The sequence below is a fragment of the Mesocricetus auratus genome, unplaced genomic scaffold (assembly GCF_017639785.1).
Source record: "Mesocricetus auratus isolate SY011 unplaced genomic scaffold, BCM_Maur_2.0 Super-Scaffold_100676, whole genome shotgun sequence".
Lineage (NCBI taxonomy): Eukaryota > Metazoa > Chordata > Mammalia > Rodentia > Cricetidae > Mesocricetus > Mesocricetus auratus.
In genome coordinates, this window is record NW_024429266.1 from 143583268 (window position 1) to 143609656 (window position 26389).

The 26389-nt window shown below is 41.9% G+C and overlaps 1 long non-coding RNA gene across 1 annotated transcript in view; it reads left to right on the top strand.

The window, feature by feature from the left end:
- The first annotated feature begins 278 nt into the window (after positions 1–278).
- Positions 279–26389, top strand: part of LOC121137259 — a 34336-nt gene continuing 8225 nt past the window's right edge. The window contains exons 1-2 of the long non-coding RNA XR_005874510.1: positions 279–435; positions 12272–12418. This is a non-coding gene — a long non-coding RNA (uncharacterized LOC121137259). The remainder of the gene's footprint in view (positions 436–12271; positions 12419–26389) is intronic.

Below are 26389 nucleotides of genomic sequence, written 5' to 3' on the forward strand. Positions count from 1 at the left end.
AAAGACAACAGTGACAACCAGGACTTAGAAATGGCTGAAGTATTGGAAATATTGGAGAGGAATAGAGAAGCTTCCTTGTGGTAGAATCTGAAGTAAACATTCCAGAGTTGAGGGAAGGAGTCAAATAAGTACACAGAGGAAGGTACCTGGTGATTCATTCAAGGCTTGAAGGCAAGGATCACCATCATAAGAGAAGCTAGGGAGACAATGACTCAACAATAGCAAAGCCCCTTCATTTACAGCTGGAGGGCTAGTCAGAGCTTTAGTTTTGACTCCGGATGACATGGTGAGATTTCTAACAGAAGAGTGACCTGGTCTGACTGGTCTCAAAGGAGCCACTCTGGCTCTCTACCAAGAATAGATTGCAAGGGAGAAAGTCAAGTCAGGAATCTGCTGCTGAGCCAGAGAACTCAACTCTCTCCCTAGGGCTCTGGGGTAGGAGCTAGACTGCTATACCACGTTCTGTTGAGAATGTTGCTTTTGTTCTATTTTCTTTACATCTTTTTTGTAAGCACCCCCTCTTTTTGCTATTGTTTGTCTTCCTTTGAATGTGAAACCACCATGAATTAGCCATTCAAGCTTTTGAGTGGCAGAATACCGTCCTTCAGTCCTTCTCTTGTGCCTAGAAGCTTGAGAGTGAGAAGCTGTTATCATCCCAGCAGTCCTTTCTCTGACTACAGCTCAGACTTTCCTCATATCTGTCTTGCTATTTGGGTGTTTTCCAATCACTCTGGCAACACTTTAGCTGTAAGACCACGAAAACGGAAGCAGTCCAGGAGGCCTTGATCCAGTTAGGGTTGCTCCTGACAGCCTGAAGCAGTCTGAAAAGGCACCATCTCAGCCAGGAAGCATCCAGGTAGAGCCAGTCCTGGTAAGCTTTAAATGATGCCAAGGCTATCTTTACCCAAGAACACAAGACAAAGGCGAACTTCCTCATTGCCTCAGCAAGAAGCCAGTGCTTAGTGAATCTGGAAGCTATGCTGTGATTTGTGAAAATACAACCCTTGGTTTGCATAGCATATCCAAGCCACAGCACAGTAATTACATTGTTTATATTACCATTTAAGTCAGCAGAGAAAGATATTCTTGTGTTTTTCCTATATTAAGCCCCATAGAATGCTTCTGTTAAATGGTGTCATATTATCACGAGTAGAGTAGACGGAGCCAGTGACAAAGGAGAAGTTGCAGCAGAGGTGGCAGCAATTACCATCTTGGTGGTGCCAGCATTAGCAGCAATGGCAGTCATATGGAAAGAGCAGCTGAAGAGTCCCAAAGAGCAGACAATGGCAGAATCGGGAGGGAACATAAAAAGACCGTGAAGAGCAGGAGAACTAAGAAGGTGAGGGAGTCAGAGCCGAGCCTACAGAAAGCAGACGTGGGTAGGTGGGAAACTGAAGCCATGGTCACTGGAAGAGATCCTGGAAGCTTCCAAGCTTTGAAGGCCATGGATCCCAGCCCCCAAATCTTGAAAGCAGTAACTAGTTGGTGTGCACTGCTGCCAACTGCGATTGGCTGCTTCTGAAGGCTAAGGATTACACTAGCTGCTGAGGACCAGACTGCTGGCAATCAGAACTCAGCAAGGTGAACTTCTAATGTAAGCACCTGTACATCTCTGAATTTTAAGGAGGCCTGGAATCACGAAACTCTAGTTCTCAGTGTTTTGAGCTATAAACCTCTAGTACTACCCATCTAGCCAATAAGCCTTCGACACTCAAAATGACTATTGCAGCAGTTACTCTAGGCTGTCAACTTGATTAGATCTAGGATGAACTAAGAGAATGTGTCCTAGAAAATTTAACTGGAAGAGGAAGACCCTCCCCTAGAGTGGGCAGCACTGTCCAGTCCAGGTGCCAAGAGGTCGGAGGAAAGGAAGCATTGCTCTTCTCGGCCTCCCATCACTCTGTGCAGGTGAGTGCATCTCCTCCGTTGATGCTGCCACTCTCTGCAGACACCAGAACACTGCTTCTCTGCCTCCTAGAGTGGGCTGAAGGTCAGTGGTTCTTCAGGAATCCTCCTTCGTCCCCAGATGTGGACTGCTGAGGCATCCAACTTTATGGACCAAGCAGATACCAGGTTCTCAGCCCATCCAGAAGACTGAAGGCTGATGATCATTGCTTGTTTACCAGCCTGAATCTAAAGTAATAAATGTTCCTTGACATATATATATATACATATATATATATATATATATTCAGTTATTTCTCTGGGAAGCCTTATGACTGGTATAGCCACAAATACCAGAAGGACTATTCCTCTCCTTCTGGTGGTTTCCATCCCAGATGAGCAAAGCCATCCCAGCCAGCTCACTGGTAGCATTGGCACCTCTGTGCCTCCAGTGAATAACAGATAGAAGATGCCTGGATGGGGATGGAGTAAAGAAGAAGGAGGCTAGCCCTGAGGGTGGCAGAGGTGGTTGAATTTTGGATGTTCCTCAAAGGCAGAGCTAGCTATATTCCTTGGGAAAGTAGACAGAGGGATGTGAGAGAGCCAAGGATTCCAGCCTGAGCAACTGGCAAGAAGGAATTGCTGTCCACTGGAACAGGAAAGGCAGGAGAACAGAAAAAGCAACAGCTCAGTCCAGCCTCTGAAAACCCACTGAAGCATTATCAAATGCTGCTTTGTGTTGTCACAAAGACACATCCTTGTCTTATTTCTGTCCAGATACCAGACTACTTCAGATTAGGGACTGTAAATTCTTCCTTTGAACAGGCCATAATGTTACTGAAGTTTAGCTGAGACAACTGCACTGTGGACTCATGGCACATGACATTCACACTTCTGGGGCTTGGAGGCCTAAGCAGCCAAAGCACTAATTATGCATCCTTCAATCTAAAATGAAATATAGAAATGGGGTGATGGAGGAGACTTAGTTCAGTTGTTGAGAGCTCTTGTTGCTCCTGCAGAGGGCCCAGGTTCAGTTTCCAGAAGCTATGTCAGGTACCTCACAACTATTTGCAACTCCAGCTCCAAGAGATATAATAACCTCTTCTGGCCTTTACAGGTATCTACATGTGCACGCACACACATGAACACACACACACACACACACACACACACACACACACACAACTTGAAAAGATAAAATAAAAGTAAAAAGGAGAAAAGAGGGGCTGGGGAAATGGCTCAGTGATCAAAAGCACATGCTGCTCATGCAGAGGAGCTTGGTTCAACTCCCAGCACCCACACTAAGTGGTTTACAACTGCCTTTCACACCAGTTCCAAAAATGTGATGCCCTCTTCTGGTCTCCACAGGAACTGCACTCATGCGCTGCACATACAGACAAGCAACCCCATTCACATACATACACATAAATAGGAATAAATTGCAAAAATTTTTAGAAGAGAAGTGAAAAATTGGAAGATGATGCCATTACTTCTTGAATCTATATTGAAACGAGGAATCTAGAAACCAGAACCTTGGCTTATAACACAAAGATACATTTAAAATACATTGTTAACAGTACCTTGAGGTGATATAGAGAATTGCTGTGAGGAACAGCCCTTCAGTGTTGAGTTTTCTGGATCCACACAGATTAAGATCCAGCTAAGTACATGACAATCTGTCTCCAGAGGGCTTATCTCTTTCCTGACCCCACTTCCTCTCCCAAATGCAGTTAAATTCTGCTGCTTTTAAGAAAATCTGGAGTACTCTCGATATCATGAGTTAGAAAATGTATTATATCAGGCTTTTCTGGTCTGCAGGCTCTGCTGGAACTATTTAAGTCTTCCACAGACAGCACAAAATCAAATAGTCACAATCTACTAAGACTGACTTTATGAAACATGGATTTAGCTGGTAGAGACCAGTTTGCTGAACTCTGATCATCTTTCCTAAAACTGTTCACCTCTCCCTTGCCCAGAAACTGTTCTTTTTTAATTTTTATTTTTAAATTTAAATTTAAATTAGAAACAAGGTTGCTTCACATATCAATCCCAGGTCCCTCTCCCTTTCCCTCTCTGCATCCCACACCCTCCCACCAACCCCCCCAATCTCCCCTCATTTCCCCAGGGAGGGTGAGCCCCTCCATGGGGGTGTCCATAGTCTGGCATTTCATCCAGGGCAGGGCCTAGATTCTCCCCTGGGAGTCCAGGGTGAGAGTGCATCTCTCATTGTTGGATGGGTGCCCAAAGTTCATTTGTATACCCGGGATAAATACTGATCTACTACCCAAGGCCCAATAGATTCCCTAGGCCTCCTCTCTGACACCCACGTTCAGGGGGTCTTGATCAGTTCCATGCTGGAATCCCAGCCATCAGTCTGGGATTCAAGAGTTAACCCTTGTCAGGTCAGCTGTTTCTGGGGGTTAAACCAGCCCAGTCTTAACCCCTTTGCTCATCAGTCCTCCCTCTCTGTCACTGGATTCCTTGAGTTCAGCTCAGTGTTTAGTTGTAGGAGTCAGACTCTGCTTCCATTAGGCATTGAATGAAAGTTCTGTTTCCCAGACTCTCTGGCAGTAGGATTGTAGGCTGGCATTCTCCAGATCTATGTCTAAAATCCATATATGAGAGAGTGCATGCCATGTTTCTCTTTTTGTGACTGGGTTACCTCACTCAGGATGGTTTCTTCTAGTGCCATCCATTTACCTGCAAATTTCAGGAGTCCATTGTTTTTTTTCTGCTGAATAGTACTCCATTGTGTAAATGTACCACGTTTTCTTTATCCACTCTTTGGTGGAGGGGCATCTAGGTTGCTTCCAAGTTCTGACTATTACAAATAATGCTGCTATGAACATAGCTGAACAGATGTCCTTGTTGTATGAATATGAATCTTTTGGATATATGCCTAAGAGTGGAGTTGCTGGGTCTTGTGGTAGGTTTATTCCCATTTTTCTGAGGAATGCCCATACTGATTTCCAAAGTGGCTGAACCAGTTGGCACTCCCACCAGAAATGGAGGAGTGTCCCCCTTTCACCACATCCTCTCCAGCATAAATTGTCGTCGGTGTTTTTGATTTTAGCCATTCTGACAAGAGTGAGATGGTATCTCAGAGTTGTTTTGATTTGCATTTCCCTGATGCCTAAGGATGTTGAGCTCTCAAGTGCCTCTCAGCCATTTTAGACTCCTCTATTGAGAATTCTCTATTTAGTTCTGTAGCCCACTTTTTAATTGGATCCTTTGGTATTTTGGAGACTTGCTTCTTGAGTTCTTTGTAAATTGTGGAGATCAGCCCTCTGTTAGATGTGGGGTTACTAAATATCTTTTCCCATTCTGTGGGCTGCCTTTTTGTCTTGCTGACTGTGTCCTTTGCCTTACTGGGGCTTCTCAGTTTCAGAAGGTCCCACTTATTAATTGTTGACCTCACTGTCTGTGCTACTGGTGTTATGTTCAGCAAGCTGTCTCCTGTACCAATTCGTTCAAGGGTACCACCCACTTTCTCTTTAACAGGTTCAATGTGGCTGGATTTATGTTGAGGTCTTTGATCCATTTGGACTTAAGTTTTGTACATAGCAATAGACATGGATCTATCCGCATTCTTCTACATGCCATCAACCAGTTATGCCAGCACCATTTGTTAAAGATACTTTCTTTTTTCCATTGTATATTTTTAGTTTCTTTGTCAAAGATCAGATATTCTACATCTATGGGTTAATATCAGGGTATTCTATTCGATTCCATTGGTCTACCTGTCTATTTTTCTGCCAATACCAAACTGTTTCCAGGACTACAGCTATATAATAGAGCTGGAGGCCAGGGATAGTGATGCCTCCAGATGTTGCTTTGTTGAGTAAGGTTGTTTTGGTTATCCTGGGTCTTTTGTTTTTCCATACAAAATTGATTATTGTTCTTTCAAGGTCTATGAAGAATTGTGCTGGTATTTTAATGGGGATTGCATTGAATCTGTAGATTGCTTTTGGCAAGATTGCCATTTTTACTACATTGATCCTACCTATCCAAGAGCATGGGGATCTTTCCATTTTCTGAGGGCTTCTTTAATTTCTTTCTTTAAAGATTCAAAGTTCTTGTGATACAGGTCTTTCACTTGTTTGGTTAGCATTACCCCAAGACTGGGCAGCCTTGTCTTATTCCTGATTTTAGAGGAATTGCGTTGAGTTTCTGTCCATTTAGTTTGATGTTGGCTGTTGGTTTGCTGTATATAGCTTTTATTATGTTAAGGTTAATTTCCTGTTATTCTCTAAGACCTTTATCATGAAGGGATTTGTCAAAGGCTTTATCAGCATCTAGTGAGATGATCATGTGATTTTTGTTTCTCAGCTTGTTTATATGGTGGATTACATTAATAGATTTTTTGTATGTTGAGCCAATCCTGTATCCCTGAAATGAAGCCTACTTGATCATGGTGCATGATTGTTTTGATGTGTTCTTGGCTCTGATTTGCCAGTATTTTATTGAGTATTTTTGCATCAATGTTCATGAGGGATATTGGTCTGAAGTTCTCTTTCTTAGTTGTGTCTTTGTGTGGCTTGGGGATCAAAGTAATTGAAGCCTCATAGAAAGAGTTTGGCAAAGACCCTTCTGATTCTATTGCATGGAATACTTTGAGAAGGACTGGTATAAGCTGTTCTTTGAATTTCTGGTAGAATTCTGCACTGAGGCCATCTGGACCTGAGCTTTTTTTTTTTTTTTTTTTTTGGGTTGGTAGATATTCGATGACTGCTTCTATTTCCCTAGGGTTTATAGGTCTATTTAAATTGCTAATCTGTTCTTGATTTAATTTTGGCAAGTGATAGCTATCCAGAAAATTGTCCATTTCCTTTAAATTTTGTGGAGTACAGGTTTTCAAAGTATTACCTGATGATTCTCTGAATTTCCTCAGAGTCTGTTGTTATGTCCCCCTTTTCATTTCTGATTTTGTTAATTTGCATGTTCACATTCTGCTGTTGGTAAGTTTGGACAAAGGTTTGTCTATCTTGTTGATTTTCTCAAAGAACCATCTCTTTGTTGTATTGATTCTTTGTATTGTTTTCCTAGTTTCTACTTTATTGATTTCAGCCCTCAGTTTGATTATTTCCTGGTGTCTACTCCTCCTGGGGGAGTTTGCTTCTTTGTGTTCTAGAGCTTTCAGCTGTGCTGTTAATTCTCTAGTGTAACTATTCTCCAGTTTCTTCATGTGGGCACTTAGTGCTATGAACTTCCCCCGTAGCACTGCTTTCAAAGTGTCCCACAGGTTTGGATATATTATGTCTTCATTCTCATTTTATTCGAGGAAGTCTTTAATTTCTTTTTTAATTTCTTCTTTGACTCAGGAATGATGCAATTGTGCATTATTCAATTTCCATGAGTTTGTAAGGTTTCTGCAATTTGTGTTATTGTTGAATTCTAATTTTAACACATGGTGGTCTGATAAGATGCATGGAGTTATTCCAATTTTTTTGTACCTGCTAAGGATTCATTTGTTGCCAAGTATGTGGTCGATTTTTGAGATGGTTCCATGTGGTGGTGAGAAGTAGGTATATTCTTTTTTATGTGGATGAAATGTTCTATAGACGTCTGTTAATCCCAATTGGGTCATAACTCCTATTGACCCTTTGCTTCTTTGTTAAGTTTCTGTCTAGTATTCCTGTCTAGTGGTGAGAATGGGATGTTGAAGTCTCCCACTATAAGTGTGTGGGGCTTTACATGTGATTTGAATTTTAGTAATGTTTCTTTTGAGAATGTGGATGCCTTTGTATTTGGGGTATAGATTTCCAGAACTGAAACTTCATCTTGATGGATTTCTCCTGTGATGAGTATGTAATGACCTCCTTCATCTCTTTTGATTGATTTTATTTTAAAGTCTAATTTGGTAGATATTAGGATTACTATCCCCACTTGTTTCTTGGGTCCATTTGATTGGAAAATCTTTTCCCAACTTTTAACTCTGAGGTAATATCTGTTTTTGAGGGTGAGGTGTGTTTCTTGTATGCACCAGAAGGATGGGTTCTGTCTTCACATCCATTCTGTTAGTCTGTGTCTTTTTATGGGTGAGTTAAGGACATTAATATTGAGGGATATTAATGACCATTGATTGCTCATTCTTCTTTGATTTGGAATGGTTGTTGGTAGTGGAATTATGTGTGGAATTCCGCCCCTTTGTTCTTTTGGCTGTTGGTGAAGTGGGATTATCTAATGCCTATGTTTTTCTGGTTGTAGTTAACTTTCTTGGGTTGAAGTTTTTGTTCCAGAAGTTTCTGTAGGGCTGGGTTAGTGGATATGTATTGCTTGAATCTAGTTTTGTCATGGAATATCTTGTTTTCTCCATCTATAGTGATTGAGAGCTTTTCTGGGCATAGTAATCTGGGCTGGTATCCATGGTCTCTTAGTGTTTGTAGAATATCTATCCAGGACCTTCTGGCTTTCAGAGTTTCCATGGAGAAGTTAGGTGTAATTCTGATAGGTTTGCCTTTATATGTTACTTGGCCTTTTTCCTTAGCTGCTCTTAATATTCTTTCTTTATTCTGTATATTTGGGGTCTTGATTGTTATGTGGCGAGGGGGCTTTTTTGTGGTCCACTCTATTTGGTGTTCTGTAAGCTTCCTGTACCTTCCTTGGCATGTCTTTCTTTAGCTTGGGAAAGTTTTCTTCTATGATATTGTTGAATGTGTTTCCTGCCCCTTTGAGGTGGTTTTCTTCACCTTCTTATACCTATTATTCTTAAGTTTGGTCTTTTCATGGTGTCCCATATTTCCTGGATGTTTTGTGTTAAGGATTTGTTGGGCTTAAGATTTTCTTTGGTTGATGAATCAATTTCTCCTAGTGTATCTTCAACACCTGAGATTCTCTCTTCCATCTCTTGTATTCTGTTGGTTATGCTTGTATCTGTAGTACCTGACCATTTACCCAGCTTTTCTATCTCCAGCCTTCCTTCAGATTGTGTTTTTTATTGTCTCTATTTCAGTTGTCAATGCTTGCACCGCTTGAATTGTTTCTTGCAATTTTTGCTTGGTCTTTTTGTCCATTTGTTGAATTTTATGAATTTTTTGGTTTGTTTTTTCTTCCATTTCTTGCATTTTTTGGATTGCTTTTTCTTCCATTTCTTTGAGGGATTTTCCTATATCCTCTTTTAGGGCCTCTATCATTTTTATGAAGTTGTTTTTAAGGTCATTCTCTCTGCTTCAATTGCATTGGAATGTTGGAGTCTTGCTGGTGTGGAGTCTCTAGAATCTGGTGGTGTCATATTTGTTTTTCTGTTGTTGAGTGTGTTTTTGTTTTGTCTCTTTCCCATCTCTTCTTCTAGTGGGTGCAGAAAGAGCCCCTTGCTGGTCTGGTGGTTAGGGAACCAGAGTTCCCTTTCGGTGGGTGCAAGCAAGTCCAATACTCTGGTAGTTCTTCTATTCCTTGCCCTAGTCCTGGTCCCATGGGTGGAGAAGAAGCCCAGGAATCTGGGGTGTGGTGTGTAGTCTCCCACCAGGTCCCCTGGTCCCATTGGTGGAGAAGAAGACCTGGGATCTGGGGTGCTTGGCTCCCGCCGGAATAGAAGCCTCTGTGGCAGTCAGTAGGCAGTCCCCAGGCACTGGAAGGCAGACCTGGATGTGGGGCCTTTTTTACCTGGACATGCTGGTCCCCTGGTCTCATTGGTGGTAGAGAAGACCTGGGATCTGGGGTGCATTACTCCCCTTGGGATGGGAAGCTCTGTGGCAGTCTGCAGGCAATCCCCAGGCATTGGAGTGCAAGCCCAGATGTCCAGAAAATGTTCATGTCAAGATTACAGTGACCTCCATGTGCCGATGGCTAACTCTCAGTCCTATGCGTCCTGATCACCAACAGTGTTTGCTAGCTGCTCTCTTCTCCCTGATAGTATTTCTTCCTGGCTCTCCATCATGGTCATCTCAATGTCTCCCTACCACATCCACTCCTTCCTCTAAAAGAAAATCCTTCAAAATAGATTTCCCATTGTCCCACAAGTCTTCATACAGGAGAGCCCTATGGCTCAAGTTGGCTTCTCCTTAAATTTACATTCATTCCCAGGCACTTACTGAGTCTTGTAACCTTAAAAATAATTTATAAGATGATCATTTTAAAATTTCCAGCCTCAAACCTCTCCCTGGAATCATACTTCTAAGGGCTTATTAAATCCCCCTAGCTGTAATCTAATGACTTAAACTTACATTATCCAGAAGTGAACTTCTTAACCCACAGACTAATTCTGCAGTTAATGACAGCCCTGTCTTTTAAGCTTGTCAATATATTGGAGTCTTCCCTGTGATCTCCTTTCCTTCTTTCTGTGTGTAAGTCATCAAATTCTTACAGAACTAACCTCAACACTATAATGACATGTTCTCTCTCATTAACCCTCCTGCTACATCATGAGCTAAACACACTCCCCTCTCCCTGGAAAACTAATATAACCTCTTCCCAAATTTCTCTGGTTCCCTTTTCCTTCTTAAAATCAGTTTCAGCACATCAAACAGAAGTCATTTCAAAATATGGGACATGTCATGTCAATCATTTGCCGAAGTCTTGACTTCACCCGCAACAAACACCAAAGTCTGCACCTGACATCATTTCATGTTTTGCCCATTAAGATATAACATTATCCCAGTTCTGTGTTCACTCATCATCTCATTATTGAGAACAAATTAGTGGTCAGATGCCACTTAAGGGAGGAATGATTTATTTGACTTATGGTTGGGGAGACACTGCCATCATGGCAGAGAAGGCAAATGCACAAATGGCTCTCTTGGTGTCATCATCAGGAGCATGAGGCATCTTGCTCACATCCTGGTGGATGAGAAAATGCAGCAAAGGGAATTCCTTATTAAACTTTTCTCCTTTCCCCTCTCTTACAAATTTGAGGTCCCAAAACTGTGTGGTAGTTACTTCTGCATACAGGATGGGTCTCTCTCCTCTCTAATTAACTCTCTCTGGAACACTCTCATAGACAAATCCAAAGTTGTAATTCATTAATGGCCTTCATCCAGTGAAGTTTGCAACGCAAATTAGCCAGCACGGTGTTCTTAGTGTTTTCCTTGCACTTATTTGATTTGTTATGCCTCAGACATACCAAGCCCCTTCCAAGGCAGCCTCTTTGCCCATGATTCCTCCTACCTAAAGCATTCCTTCCTTAGGTGGTCATGAGGCTATCTCTCAGCCAGTCTCACTCTCACTGAAATCTTTTCTCAAAGCTCCAGTTAAAAATTATGGAGCCCCTAGTAACAGTCATCTTCTTGCCACCTTCTTCCTGGAACACAAATTTGCTTCTAATGCACATTTCCCTACAAGGGCACCTGCTGCACCTGTTTTAGACATTGTTGTATCGTAGGACCCAGAACTGTGCCTGTGTAGAGGAAGTCGTGGGCACATGTTTGAAAGGTTGATATTTATAAGAAAATGGTTTTGTTAATACACAGGACAGATTATGTAAACAATAATATTTCTTTTGCAATATTTGGTTAATAGTACATATGTGGGAATGCTCGTATATCTGGGGACTTCTGTTGAAGGACCCAGTTCTGCGTTTGTAGGTCTTTTGAGTTCAAGCTTCATCAAATGACCACCTCAGGGACTTGGGCAAGTTACTTGAGGCTGTTGTATTTCAGTCTTGTTCTGTAATATGATTAAAAATCATAATGAATTAGCAGATAGGACTGTTGTAAGAGTAAAGTGCTTAGAGCTGGCTTGGCATATTGGAAGAAGTCAGTGGTAACTGCTGCTGTTAGGAGGGCGTTTGTGCAGGACTGAGGAATCTCCCTGGAAACACGGCTTTCTGCGGTGCAACCAGAGGTCCCAGGTGCACCACCTTATTTTTCAACACTGACATTCCTCTTTGTCTCTTTCTCATTCTTATTTAGTTTCTCTTGCTGGGTGGGTTTTTTGAAATGTACCTTCCATTATTTTTGAATCTAAGTACAATATGAATAAATAATACATACTCTGTCACGCATATTATATACCCTTAATAGATGTGAAGAAACCGAGGCTTTATGAAGGGAAATTATTGAGTGGATTACAGCCTAACATTTCTTCTCTGGTGGGGCTTAAATTCCCTTCCCTCAATTCTTTATGCCAAACACAACAGAAAGGAAAGATGAGGTGAAGATGATAAGAGTCGAGAGTTCCATCATGAACAAGTTCATCCCCATCCAACTACTATAAGATTATGCAAATGAAAAACTAACAGTGTTAAGTGTCACACAAATGTTGGTTGATGTTATTATAGCAATCTGGTCTAATGATACCCCAAGGTTCCTGGAATAACAGAGATGTGCTAATGAAATGAGGCTACATATTTTTAGAAATACAATACCAAGTGTGTGTCCACAATTCTCCTCAAATCCCACACATAATTAACTTGCCCAGTGATTGCTTCATTGGTGTTTTTCCTTCTCTACAGCCTTTGTGAATATCTGAAACATGAAACAGATCTCGCCATTGTTCTTAAGAAAAGGTTTCCAAGACTTTCCAGATTGCAGTTATCAACAGCCCCGTGGAGTCTGCTCTGGAGAAAGAACAGTAATTGTTGAAAGCTATCTAAAAAAATGTAAGTCTCTTGGAACTGTCTTAGGGGCCTATAGAAATAGAGGAAGATTTGTTCAAGAAAATCTAATGTCTTGGTAAAGAAAGTTTCCGAGATCGGGCGCGTTCAGGGTGGTATGGCCGTAGACTTGGTAAAGAAAGTTAAAGTGTAGGGCATCCCTCTGCCTTTTGGCTCAGCATGATGTAAGCCCATTTTGACAGGATGGGAATAGTCCACAAACCCATCAACAGATGCAACATAGTTCTCACCCAAATCCCAGCCTTCTTTTCCTTCCTTTCATTTATTCATTTATTTTGGATGGGGGAGGACAAGTTGACAAACTGTTCCTAGCAAGCATATGAAGTTGTGAGGTATCCAAGAAAGCCACATCAGTCTTAATAAAGTGGGAAGAATTGTGATCTCTAATTAAAAAACTTAGTGAAGAGCCATGGTAGCAAAGACAGTGTGACATCACAGCAAGGACTACATTCAGTCCAACACAATAAAACAGAATCTGGGCTAAGGAGACAGCTCAGTGGTGAAGCACTTCTTGGACAAGGCTGGAGATCAAGGGTCAGATTCCTAGGACCCACATAAATGCTGGGTGGACTCAGCACTTGAAGCCTAGGAAGGCAGAGCAGGCCAGAGCAAGCTGGCTAGGGAAATTTATTGGCAAGCTCTGAATTTCACTGAGAGACCCTGACAATAAGCTGGATAAGGGATCAAGGATGATTCTCGATGTCCACTCCAGGCCTCCACATGCAATCACACACATATACATATGTACATGCAAACGCATGTATACACAGATGCAGACCAAGTAAACATGTAATTGGCAAAAACCCTGAGAGTCCAGAAATTAATCATTGTATACACATAGCGATTGATGTCCAATAATGTCTGAACAATTTCAGTGGAGAAAGCATTTTCTTCTCAAACAATAAATAGTATTGGGACAACTGGTTGTCTACACATGAAAGAATAAAGCTGAATCCTAAATAAGACCCAATTAAAATGTTTAGAAGAAACTTGTCTTGGATTAGTCATGTGTAATGGCTAAAAGACCAGCTCCATCCCCTACCCAGGGTCCCAAAGGTAAAATGCTTCTCAGGAGGGAAGGAGGGGGTAAAAGATTTCTATAGTAACTTCACACACAATCTTAGGGTCATGGTCTTTATCTAATATGCTCCTTATTGCTCTGTTTCTACGCTAATACTTCTGTCCTACTTCTAACTTCTCCCTGCTTCTTCTATTCTAAAAGCTCTTCTCCTTCGGGAGCCTTCAAGTGATAAAGAAATTTCTTTTATTAGTCAAAATCATATTCCTAGAGCAAGAGATAAGGAGCTGAGTCATTTACCACAGCAACACAAGGGACCAAGGCCATAGAAGCAAAACCTTAACCAGACAGGGAGGGCACGGTGCCCAGTGACAATCTTTAAGACACATCTATTGTTAGTAGACTGGCAAGTGAAGAATTGGCATGCTTTTCTTAGAAATCTTGGTTGGACATCAGCGACTCTTAGCTTGTACATAGCTGTAAGGTTTTAAACTTACAACATACTTACAAAAGGCCTTTGTTCTAGTTTGAACTTGCTCTGAGGTGAAAATGAAATAATTGTGTGCAGTTAACCTGAGCAAGAGAACAAGACAGGCTGTTAATAGTCCACAGTCCTAGTGGGACCAATAGATCCAGTTATGATGCATGTCTCAATATAGGTTCTATGTATCAAAATTATATAGCTAAATGAAAAGTCATCTCCTAGACCATCCACAAGTATATGTGCCCAGAACATGGAATATTTTCATGAGATAAACACACAAGCAGTGAGAAACACCCAAAGCTATTCCTAGGGAAGAAAAGAAGCTCTTAGGGAAGAATGAAGTGACTCATAGTAACAATAGGACAGGAGGATCAACTGGTTTCCACAGCCAGTGGCCCCATATCTGACAAGTGGGGTTACCTACCAAGAATCATGCTTTTGGTGGGTCAACCTGTTAAACACTAGTTAACAGCTGCTGTATCTCTCGTGACCCCTAAGAGTCATGAACATGGATTTGTCCTCTCCCTTTTATTTTTCTTTTTTGAGTTATGACACTTAAAGCCTAAGAAACCAGACATAAAATTATTGAGCCTTATCAAAATAAAAAACTTGTATACTCTCTGGAGCTCTCTTAAAGATGAAGAAATTGAAAATATGGCCCATAGAAACAGAGAGACATCCAAAGCCACAGAGAAACCCTGTCTTGAAAAACCAGAGAGAGAGAGAGAGAGAGAGAGAGAGAGAGAGAGAGAGAGAGAGAGAGAGAGAGAGAATATTTGAAAAGAGCTATCAAGCCCAACCCCTGCAGAAGACAGGAACATGCCAGCCCAGTGCTTCGGGCGGGCGGTCAGGCTCCACATGATGAGCAGGTATGTGATGGAGAAACGGGAGAGGAGAAGCAGAGCGGTTTGTGCACTGTGGGGAGAAGTGGAACCGAAGATGAGAAGGAACGGCTGATGTGCATGGCCCAAGCTGCCACCTAGGGCCATGTAATGTCTGATCCTGTGCTGTTGCAGAGGACCGTGTGTGGATCCTGGCCTTACTGCAGTTGGGGTATGTGTTGATGTCTGTGGTATGTGTTATCACCAATGGCCATACAGATGACTGGGGTCTAGGCTGCCACATGAGGTCACGTTGGTGTCTGAGGGCCATGACATCACCAGGGCCATACTAATCTGAGTGGCCTGAGTGACATCTGAGCCCGAGATGCTGCCAAGGGCCATGTCTGGGTCTGTGGTCCTACTATGACTGACACTATGGGAGAGTTGGCTCCACCCCTCACCATGCTCTTGGGAGAACTGGCCCCAATGGCATAGGGTAGGAGAGCTGGCTCTGATCATTGTCTGAGGGGGCCGTCCTGGTGAAGGCCCAGACTGACCAACTCAGATACCACCCAGACGCTCACCCAAGACTTCTCCCATCCCCACATATATGACTTGCTAGAGCACATGAAGGGACCAGTCCTGCAGAACCATAGCCACAGGGTCTCCACTACTCGGGGCAACAGCAGGATATCCAAGAGGAGTTTTCGTGAGGGTCCAGTATTGATGGTGTACCAGAAGCCAGAAGCCTTGAACCTGGCCCAACTCATTGCAATGAACATTTGCAAGTAAAGATGTTTGAGCAAAAGGGTGTACTGTGTGACACACCACAACTCCAGTGTCACTATGACCAATGGATATGTGATGGAGAGGTGGGAAAGATGGAGGAGCAAAATGTCTTTCTGTTTTTTTGTTTTGTTTTGTTTTTGTTCATTTGTTTGTTTTATTTTCTTTTGCGGGGAGGCTACAAGAGTGGAGGGCAGACATGGAAAGACTGGGAAATGAGTGGGAATGGGGTATATAATGTGAAATCCCCCCCAAAATCAAAAGATCAAAAAACAGAAGAATCTATACAGAATAAAATTATCACAGAATAAGCAAATGACTTTTACAACTTACAGCCAAAGGACAGGACTCTATGCTAAGGAAGGTAAAAATTTTCTACATTTTTTCCAAAGATTATACACAGATAGTCATAAGCACATTAAGAAACACTTAGCATTGTTACTTAGTAAGAAATGAAACTCACAAGGCGATCCTACTTCACACATGTGGACACAGCATGTGGACTGTAATTTAAAAAAGACAGAATAGAAGCATTCATTAGAGTGGGGGGGGGAAACGGAGCCTCAGCCCGTGGGTAAAACTGTGTCGCCACTGGAGAACACACAAGCGGTTTTTGGCCAGGAGTTACATGTAAAGCTGCTGAATGACTCTGTATCTCCTCTCCTATATACAAACAAAAGAAGGCTGCAAGCATGAGGTGTCCAGGCACACCCATGCACAGCATTGCTTACCCTGTGCTTGGCTTTGGTGTTAGTGGTAGAAATAATAGAAAACAGGCTGGGTATGAGACATACTCCATAGAGGGTCTTCCTAGAATTCATGAAGCCCTGGGATAGATCTCCAACACTGCATGATGGAGGTGTGATAGTGCATGCCTGGTGTCCCAGCACTCAGGAGGTGACAGGAGGAAGATCAGGGGTTCAAGGTCATCCTCGGATACTTAGCCAGTTGGTTACTAAATGTGTGAGTATTGACCTTCCTGGGGAGAAAGGGAGAATTCATTATTGTAATTCATTATTAGATTTATTAGTTCAGCAACATATTGAGTCACACACACACACACTGATAACTGAAAGTGAGATGTTTAAGCAGAAAAGTGTTTCAGGATCTTTTTCACCATTTATGTCATGAAAGCACTGGTAAAGGCATGCATTGTCTCCTTTAATACTTCAACTGACCTTGACGAAGTTACCATTAACGCTATTTACATTTCCCAGCTGGGAAAATCAAGATGGTAATAACTTGCTTGAGTTATACAGGACACGCAGGGCAGAGTTCAAATGACAGCCCAGGTGCTCTTGGCTCTAAAGCCTGTGTCCTCTCTGTATTCCTTCTTCTATGTGAACTAACTGTTGAGATAGCAAGACATGCACATCTTTACCTTTGAGAGATAGACGTGGCCTTCGAAGGAGAAGGCTCATGCGAATCTCGCCAATGAAATCAGGTCAGGGTACTTATTTGTCAGGTGTGAAATTGATTTTTAATGCTGGTAAGCACAAGCATGCTCCTCTTTAGAGCCAGAGTTTCTCAGTCTTAACTTTTCATGGCTTCAAGAAGGTTGAACACCAGGAGCTGCTGCCTCCCCGTGCCTGCTCCTACACTTCGGAAGTACACAAATGCATGACGCCACTGACAGTGTTTGTGTCAACCTGTCTGCACAACAGCTTTCCCAGTTATCTAGATAGACATTTTCCAGGTTTTATTTGAGCAAATGTCTAGACTGTGGGATTGAACAGAGGAGGGATTCCTTTCCCAGTGCTTTAGACAATCCATCAAGCTCCAGGTTGTGCAAACAAGGCAGAGTGAGTTTGATCTTGTCCTCCATAGACTATCTCAAAGTGTGTGTGTGTGTGTGTGTGTGTGTGTGTAATGTGTGTGTGTACTATGGATTTGCTTTCCTTAGGATAGATACACATGTACATACATGCTTTAGGGTTATCTAGGGGAACAGAACTGACAGGATAAACATATTAAAGGCAGATCTGCTTGCCTGTCTCTCATGATAGATTCAGAACAGTCCAGTAATAGCTGCCTCACCAGAGAGAGGCTAGAAACTCTGTAAGGGCTGGCTCCACAAGGCTGATTGTTCCACAGTCTTCTTTCAGTGAAGAAATCAGCAGTGACAACAACAAGGGAGAACTTACAAGCCAGCAAAAAAGCAACCATGTCCTTTCACCTGGTTTGCTATCAAATGGTGCTTTCCACATCTAGCAATGATGTGGGGTTTGCCCACATCAATCAAGGCAGTCAGGGTACCCCTGCCCTCCACATCCCAGGACATACCCACAGACCAATGTGGGGTTGAGCATCTCTTACCAGAGCTCTCTTCTCAGATTATTTTAGATTGTGTAATGGTTACAATTAAAATTAACTATCACAATGCACAGACAACATGTTCTTTAGAGATAAATCTATGTATTTATCACACACACACACACACACACACACACACACACACACATTTACTTTGTGTCTCAACCCCATTGATTCAGTTACCACCGTGGCCCAGCATCCCTAAATCTAAGACCAGCACATACTGGAAATCTAAGAGCCCTTAGTAACCTCATTGCACTTCACAATTCTAAAATACTAAAGGAAAGAAGTGGGCTGAAATTGGCCCATTTAGGCCTTGGTTTTCAATTCCAAATGGAGCAGTGTCCATGGACAGTGATTCTCCCAGGTATCAGTGTATTTTAAAATAACTGTCACTGCAAACATTTGCATAATTTCCTCAGAAGTCAGCTAGGAAAACTTAGGTGACAAGATGCTGTATGAATTAACAAAAATTTTCTGAGAGTGTGCATTTTCAGAGGGCTGTACAGTTTAGAACAGCAATAATTAATTTGCAATTCATATCCGTCTGTTAGGATAGTTTTGATTGCACATCAGAAAGGGGAAGGAAGAAAGAAAGGAAGGTAAAATAGTTAACCCAATGGGGGATGGGCAGTGTGTGATACCTGGAGCAATTGACTGTCCAGTCCACACAGACACAAACCTGACCAAAGCTGTTCTTTGTCTTCTTTAAACTGAAAAAATGTGAATCAGGTAATTCTTGATGCTGTGTGAACCCTCTCCTGTGATGAATGACCATCATAACTACATCTGGGAGAAGAACTCTGAGTAGGGAGTCCATGTGTTTACTAATGCACACTGTTAGAGACTGAAGTGTTAGTGTGTAGCACCCATGCTGTTGGTAACTGCCTTTTTCTGATCACCTTGTAAATAGAATTAAAAACTCCCTATTGTGTCCTCATCTCACCGACTTACAGGACATTCTCCCTAAGGGAACCTTGAACTATTTATTCTACCAAACCTACCGACTCTGTAACTCTATTTCACATCTCATCTTCTAGAATGTTCTTTCGCTGTTCTTTTTGCTAAGAGTTCTTTACTTCCTAACAGAATTCTTTCCTTTCTTATTCAATTCTCTATTAATTCCCCAAAAGGACAAAAGAGAAGTATATTTTTTGCAATCACTGGAATACCCAAAGTAGTCCTTACTACATTAATTGCACAGCAGGCAGAGAATCCTATTCTTGAAACAATTTACCTTATATTTGGGAAAGCACTTAATAAACTTTGCTTGGATATTTGAAGTCACTATGATGAAGATATTCATATGGGGATATTTGAAACTGCACTCAAAATGTCCTTTCTATGAAACTTTTACTGGGATTTTCCTCCTGCTTTGTGTTTTTCTACTTCCCTGCTTTGTGTTTTGGGGCAAAGTCTCTGTCATTGACACTCTAGAAGTGGGATTAGGGAAGATCCTGAGACATCAGTTAGAAGGTAAAGTTTTACCCCACTCTTTCAACACCTGCTTACATGCATGTCCTTGTGTCACCTCTGCTCAGTTTTCCCAAAAACAAACTTGGAACACTCCATGAGGTAAACGACAACAGCTGGGTATTGGTAGTATAAATAGCAGAAAGGCTGAGTTTGTAGCTTGGACAGCAGAGTGTTTGCCTGACATGCATGAAGTTCTGGGCATGATCCCCAGCTCTGCATACTCCAGGAGTGGAGGTGCACACCCAAAACTCCAGCACTCGGGAGGTGGAGGCAGAAAGATCAGAAGTTCAAAGTTATTCATCAGATATATACTAAGTTCAATGCTAGACTGGGTCATATGAGACCCTCTCTCAAAACAAACCATAGGCTGGGGACATGGGCTCTGTAGGGCTACAGTCACAGGGAGCCTGCTTACTTCTCAGACTTTCTAACTGTTCTCAATTCCTATACTGACCCCTGCATTTCAGAGGCTGCTTGGTCCTCCAAGGAGCCAGACGATCAGTGTTTCGAATAGAGTTTTAGAGGTTTGGTCATGATGCACACACAGTTAGTACCTTAATATTGTACATTTTAAGGAGTCGAGATAGTAAATTTCAGTTTATACTTTAAATATTTAGCAAGACTCAAAATCAAACTGCCTGAAGATCAATAAATATGACTTTTGAAACATTTAATTGTCCCAAAAGGAAGTGGATTAATTTCCTACAACCTTGTTATTTGCAAGTATGGCATGAATTTTCCATTTGTTTTAGGTAAACAAATTTAAAAAATAAAATTTGGCCTCTGCCCCCACCCCTTGATGGAACACCTACTCCTGGCAATACAGAGCACATAGGCCAGAGCAGCTAGGAAAGATACTCAAGAATTGCACATCAGGAGGAGAAGACACAGATAGCCCACATGTCTAAAGAACAAGGGGTTAAATATCTCCACATAGAGGATGGCTACCAGTGGGGGGGGGGGGGGAGCAGCAGGATACAAACCCAACGGAAACGGAGGCCCTGCCCTTGGAGACTGGCAAAACTGAAGGTGGCCACTATGATACGCCACCCATCCTATACTATAGATGGGAACTGACAGCTCTACAGAGCACCAGGCAATAATGAGAAGGGAGGGCCTGGGAAGGTTTGGAGACTATGAGTTACCTAGTGGAGAAGTGGGGGGGGGGGCAGTGGGCAGTTAGCACTGAGTCCTTTACTGTGACCTTCAGGATGGTTTTGCCTTGTGCCCCAAAGTCTGAGGGTCTAAAGATGATACGGGACCCACCTCTGAAGCCTACACTGTTGTAATTTTTTGGCATTACTTCTTTCTTACGGGTTTCTCCCCAACCACCACCCAACCCCATTGCCAGCTCCTAATTGAATATTGTGGTTTTGACCCAGTCTGTAATTCTTCTGTTAGCAGAATTAATCTGCTGCAAGGAAAAATGCACATTGCATATAGTGAAACTAATAAAGTAGCTTAAAGGGTAAAATAATAATAAAGTCCACTGCCCATGAATATGTTATTGTAGTCTTCCATTTGGGTGACGACTTTCATGACTGTTGCTTTTTTGGTTTTTGTTGTTGTTGTTAGGGTTTGTTTGTCTATTTGTTGAGACAGGGTCCCTCTGTGTAGCCCTGACTAGCATGGAACTTGAAGTGTAACTCAGACTGTCCTCTAACTCATACAGATCCACTTGCCTCTGTCTTTAGAATGCTGGGATTAAAAGTGTGCACCACCATGCCTGGTGGAATTGTTTTCAATCAATTATAAAGGAAGTATTTTCCTCTTAACTCCTCTAAACTAGGGTTAATAGATCAACGAAACCCTCAGAGCTGGGTGGCTGGGAATCAGATACTAAAGGCAGGGATGCTGAGGTCTCCACTCTGCTGCTGCCTGCACTTGAGATCTCCTTGGGTGGGGTCTGTTTGCTCGTGGGCCTTGTTTTGCTTTTTGCTTGGCTGTGTTTTGTGTTCACCTTTTCATAACTAGGCAGAGTTCAGATGTCACAGATCCTTCCAGCATAAAAGATGCCACCTCCACACTGCTTTATTTCAGTTTGATGAGATGCTATGTGATTTGTCCCAGGCACTTGCTTTGATTCTCTGTGAAGCGAGTTCAAAGGTCAACTGTATTCCCACCTTTAGCCTTCTCTCTTCCGAACCACATTTTCAAACCTGTTTCAGAATTCTCTGATTATTTTATGTTATTTTATGGGAGAAATATTTCAGGTGCCTGATAAGGAGGGTTACATAGGCTTTTTATAGAGAACATCTAGATGCTTCTGAAGCATTTATCTGCATGTCCTTGCCCCTCACTGTTAACATCAGTATATGACACTCGCTGTGGATGCCCTGGGCAGAAGATAAATACACTGGCAAAATGCCACTGAACACTAATCCAAAAATACTCTCAAGGAGAGATGAAGAGTGTTGTGCGAAGGAAGGATTAATCAGTCCGGGAGCACTCATGTGCGTCTAAGTCAGCGTCCTACTGTGTCCTCTCATACTGCCTGGGTTTTCCCTCCACGCTGTTAGGATGATTCCTAACTAGGAATCTATTACTGGAATCACAGGCTTAGTGTCTGTCTGCACCTCTAGCTTCCTTGCACCTTTGCCTAGGTGAGCACCTGCAACATAGTAGGCTCTTGGCAAACATTGAACAAGTAAATGAACATTCTTTAAACTGGGAGGTTTGGCAGTGTCTTTTCCTATTTAAAATTCTAAATCAGCTGCTTTTCTTTCTGGCAAACAGTTTCTCAGATTTACGGGAGATTTAAGATTTTGAGGTGTATCTCAGTAATATTGGGAGTCTTTTTTTCCTGATGGGAAGAACACATGTCAGGAGCATCAAAACCTGGAGATGAGAACCAGAGAGCAGGGGATCATGGGATAACAAGTTCAGACACGTCAAATAAAAGGGAAGAACTGGCCTTTTCATTACCGTCCCAGTTCCTCAACTCACAAAGACAAAGAGGGTCAAAACGGACCAGATCTTCTTGCCTCACAGGCTTCAAAAAACGGAGACCAGGGAGCAGGGGAAGCTATAGGACTAGAGCTGTGTAGAGCATTCTTGTCACCAGCCCTTGTGGCCCAGTGGAGTAGCAACCTACTTCACAGAACAAAGAGGACCAGCCGGGAGAAGAAAGACAGCACTGATGAGCGCACCGGCCCTGTGGAGTCTCACTTCAGTTGTGACAGAGCAATGCCATAAAGCAGTCAGCAAACATTTCCGGAAAGGTCTGATACTAATTATTTATGTGTTGAAGGCCATACACTGTCTGCTACAAGTAGCAATTTTAGTGTGAAATTTCACAAATTATTAAAATACAGATCTTTCTTAGATCGATTCTACTTAGGCTAGATTTTACTGATAGGTCATGATTTTCTGATCCACGATAGAAGCTAAAACTATCTCTGCACCTTCCCTAATGATTTGGAAAATGGGGCCCTAACAAGACCCACAGGGAAATCAGAATTGGAGAGTTGACGCTTGCCCCATAAGGCTAAGAGTTATACCGTAGACATCTTATAGATTTGCTGTAAACACAAAACCAACTCCATATAACCATTTAACTGACAACTAAAATAACATAAACATTTCTCATGAAAATTAAAAACCCTGAATCTCAAGTGGTATTGCCAATAAGATCTAGTATATAGCATAAAATTGCTTGATGTTTTAAGAAACAAAGAAACATCACTCAGTCTAGGAGGCAGTACCAATAGAGAGTCTCTCAGGACACTGCTTATGATTGAAGGCACAAATCTGCTCAATGATGGTGACCATGTGGACTGTGCTAATGATTACCATAAATGAAAGTAAAAAGCAATCATGACCCTAAGTTCCCAGAACTCTGAGACACAATTAAAACTTAAATTATCTTGGTGTAGAAAAAGGTGAGACACACTTTGCTGAAGGTGTTTATCAGCCGTAGGAGTTCCTGTGTAGAATTTTTCGGGTCACTTACGGAAACTATCATATCATCTGCAAATAGTGAAAGTTTGACTTCTCCCTTTCCGATTTATATCCCCTTGATCTCCTTTTACTGTCTTATTGCTCTAGCTAGAACTTCAAGTACAATATTGAAGAGATATGGAGAGTGGAAAGCCTTGTCTTGTTCCTGATTTTAGAGGAATTGTGTTGAGTTTCTCTCCATTCAGTTTGATGTTGCCTATTGGTTTGCTGTATATAGCTTTTATTATGTTCAGGTATGTTCCTTTTATCCCTGATCTCTCCAGGACCTTTATTATGAAGGGGTGGGTGCTAGATTTTGTCAAAGGCTTTTTCAGCATCAAGTGAGATGATCATGTGGTTTTTCTTTTGCAGTTTGTTTATATGGTAGATTACATTGATAGATCAGTATTTATCTCTGGCATCCAAATGAACTTTGGGAGTTCATTCCACACTGAGGGATGCTCTCTCAGCCTGGACACATGGAGGAGGGCCTAGGCCCTGCCCCAGATGATATGACAAACTTTGAAGATCCCCCATGCAGGGCCTCACCCTCCCTGGAAAGTGGGGATTGGATAGGGGTGTTGAGGGGATTGGCACAGGGAGAGGAAGAGGGAGAGGGAGCTGGGTTTGACATGTGAAGCAAGCTTGTTTCTAATTTAAATAAAAAAGATATAGAAAAAAGAAAAAGATGAGACACAAACTAAACACATAGAAGACAGTTATATGTACCATGGGGAAGCCTAGAATATACTCTGTAGCCCATCCTGACCTTGATCCTGGTGTCCTTCTGTCCTGATGTCTCAGGTTTGAAAAGGGCTTGCTATACAGTCATGAGTTTGGATCCTAGTATTCATATAACAAGCTGGGCACCTCCAAACATCTGTAATTCCAGCTCTAAAGAGCCTCATATCATATTCCGTCCTCCCTGTGTGCAAAGAGTGTGCATTAACACACAGGCATGAACATTTACACACACATAATTAACTAAAGCTTTAAAAATTAGTACAAAAATAATAAAGACCATCAAATTGTAATAATGAAATGGAGAATAAAATAGCAATATGATGAATCCATAAAAGAAACAATTATTTCTTTGAAAAGTTAAACAAGATTTAGCAAACCCTTACACAAACTAACACAGAAAAAAGATCCAAATTAGCAAGCTTAGAGACCAAAGAGATATTACCAAAATCCAGTGGAATAATAGAGAATACCTTGTAAACACACAACAGTGTATTAGAAGAAATGTATAAATTTCTAGACACATATGGCCTACCCGAAAGATTGCAGATCACACACTGTGGGTTTCAGTTAAAGAATGAGAGAAATGGTCAACATATACAAATAATACAAAGAGAATCGAGGACAAAAGTCACATAGTCATCTCAAAAGAGCCAACAAAAAAGCCTTTGTAAACATTCAGCATCCCTTCAGGATAAAAATCTTCCAAGAAACAAAATAGAAGGAACACGTCTCGGCATAACAGACACTAAGCATGACAGCATCCAACATTACACCAAGTGGCAACACTCTCAAGGCATTTTCTCTACAATAAAAAATGAGACAACTATGTTCTTTCTTAGCTATTATTGATGTTGGGAACTGTCCGCAAATGTTCTTCAACCTTATTCTTCAACACGGAGTATCTCAATAAACCCAACACTACACCGTCTCCTCAACCCTGCCTCAAAAAAGGGGAGGGTAACAATTGATGAATGTTAATTGAAAACACTTATAGTTTATCACACTATTTTTCCATATTTTAATAAATTTGGAAATTTCTAAATGCAGCATTTTTGGAACAGAATTCATATCATAATTTTAAGGAGTTCTTAAACATAAATTGTGCATTTTACATTATGTCTAATTTTTTTCTTTAATGAGACTGCACTAGTTGTTGTCCTTGCCAACTGATTGCACTGAATTTGGCCATGGGTATGAAAAGTTGTGTCAGAGTGTATGGAGCAATATCCCCTACTCATAAGACTGAGCCCCAGCCTGACCCTTCTAGTTCACCTTCAGAAACAATATGCCTGATCTGGGCGTTGGTGGCGCATGCCTTTAATCCCAGCACTCGGGAGGCAGAGGCAGGTGGATCTCTGTGAGTTTGAGGCCAGCCTGGTCTGCAGAGTGAGTTCCAGGACAGCCTCCAAAACAATACAGAGAAACCCTGTCTCGAAAAACCAAAAAAAAAAAAAAAAGAAAGAAAGAAAGAAAGAAACGATATGCCTGGTTATCAAAACAACCCACTCTAGTCAAACCACACGCGCACGCACACACACACACACACACACACACACACACGATGTAACTTTCTGGTAGCTACCCATGTATGTATGTGTGACCCTCGGCCCCTCTAAGTGTACTCAACCTTCATCTCAGAGAGAGGTTGAAGGCTCTCGCTGTTCAAATAGGGCAGTCTCAGCCTGTTGAGATGACATCTGTCTGCCTCCATGCTTCATTTTTCTTACATCGGGAAACACTGGAAAGCTACTGATGGACAGAAAGAAGCACCCAGATTGAAATTGTCTCAGCTCCCTGTTTAGCTCATCTGGCTGTAGCAGCCTCCTCCTCTACATAGTTCCTAATAGGTACCCACCTCCAGGGTACTGACTCCATCCTCCTCCTCCACCTGATCTTCCCAGCTTGAGGCTGAAATGGATACATCTCTCCCTGGTGTCTCTATGCATTGGCATTTTTTGTTGCTCATTAACCCTTCCCAGAGACCTTGAAGGTAGAACAGAGATTTTGCCATGTGGTTTAGCCTCTTCCAAAATGCTATTCTGAGACCTTACTACATCTCCCAGAGCCCTCCAGCCCATCTTTAGAACCCCACTATAAAGATTAAAAATAACCAATGAAAATAAAAGCTACCATACATGGAAGACAAAGATGCAAAAATTATATGAAAAATCCCAGTTTCCTGTGTTTGTCACGCGGTTTCTCTGCAGACAAGTTCACCAGAGCTTCCACATGAACACAAAAGTCCTTTCCTTGTAGAGGCCTCAGTGTCCCATCTCTGTTTAAAATCCCACACTTCCAGAAAAGGGTTTCTTGATGAGCAGGTGTGAAACAGAGGTGAGGTTGATTAGATGACATTTTTCAAACATCTATTTTAA